Raw genomic sequence first — 1018 nt, 5'->3', positions numbered from 1 at the left:
CGAATACTTGAAGAAACACACCTTATTTTTTGTTACAATACCGCGAAATAGCTACATAAGCATGTAGCAGATAAGTTTAAACTTCTTCAGTCTTTATCTATATTCACAGTACGTAATGAGTATCGGCAGTTTGCAAGCGTTTCATAACCCTGACACTGAAATCTTATCAAGAGTTATAAAAACTAGACATCTGCATCCAAGTTACGTCATTCACAGACTAAAAATACAAGGCGTTCTGCGTTACCGACCGATCTCGAAACAGCGTAATCGACGTGCGCTAATTTCTTGAGCCTAATTTTAAACACGACCCCATAAAACAGGAACATGTGTTCTACACAAAATTCATCTGTTCCTAAGTTACAAACTATATGTGCGATTTTAAATACATTATTTCACATATAAAACACGTTATTAACTCTTTAAAAAAATTTCAGGTCCCACCGAGATTTGAACTCGGATCGCTGGATTCAGAGTCCAGAGTGCTAACCATTACACCATGGAACCGGTTAACAAAACGCCCGAATTATTGAGTAATTAGGTAAGTTAAAACTTTCAAGTTAATATGTATATTATTATTGTGTGATTCGTGTGTTTAAATTACGAACGCAAATTTTGTAGGAATACTCTAAATCACAAATACGTGTGTTTTACTGATTTTACGAATTACAGCTCTTGTCATGTTCTGAGGCACCCATAATCGGCATATTATCAAAAATGAACGTTAATGAGTAGATTCACGTATAATATATACGCCTGGATTGTCGAATAAATTTGATCCATTCCAAATTTAATGTTTTTAATATTGATAAAATTTATAAATTTAATTAATACTCTTTAATGAAATTCTATCATAAAAATCGAATGAAATTTGTAGTTCAACCACATGTTTATAGACGAAAGTAAACCCTTACTTTAACTGAACCTAAATGCTTCACATCTGCTGGTTTACTATAGTACAAATTATGATCCACGTCTATATAATTCTATAATAAAATTCATCTAGAATTGGCTATTTTCA

General features: G+C 32.3%; 1 non-coding gene across 1 annotated transcript; it reads right to left on the bottom strand.

Moving 5' to 3' along the window:
• Positions 1-432: 432 nt before the first annotated feature.
• On the bottom strand, positions 433-504 carry TRNAQ-CUG (transfer RNA glutamine (anticodon CUG)). Its single transcript has one exon. It is a non-coding gene; the product is annotated as a tRNA-Gln (tRNA).
• Positions 505-1018: the final 514 nt, after the last annotated feature.

The sequence above is a fragment of the Periplaneta americana genome, chromosome 8, assembly GCF_040183065.1.
Source record: "Periplaneta americana isolate PAMFEO1 chromosome 8, P.americana_PAMFEO1_priV1, whole genome shotgun sequence".
Taxonomy (NCBI): domain Eukaryota; kingdom Metazoa; phylum Arthropoda; class Insecta; order Blattodea; family Blattidae; genus Periplaneta; species Periplaneta americana.
This window is presented reverse-complemented; position numbering and strand designations above follow the sequence as displayed.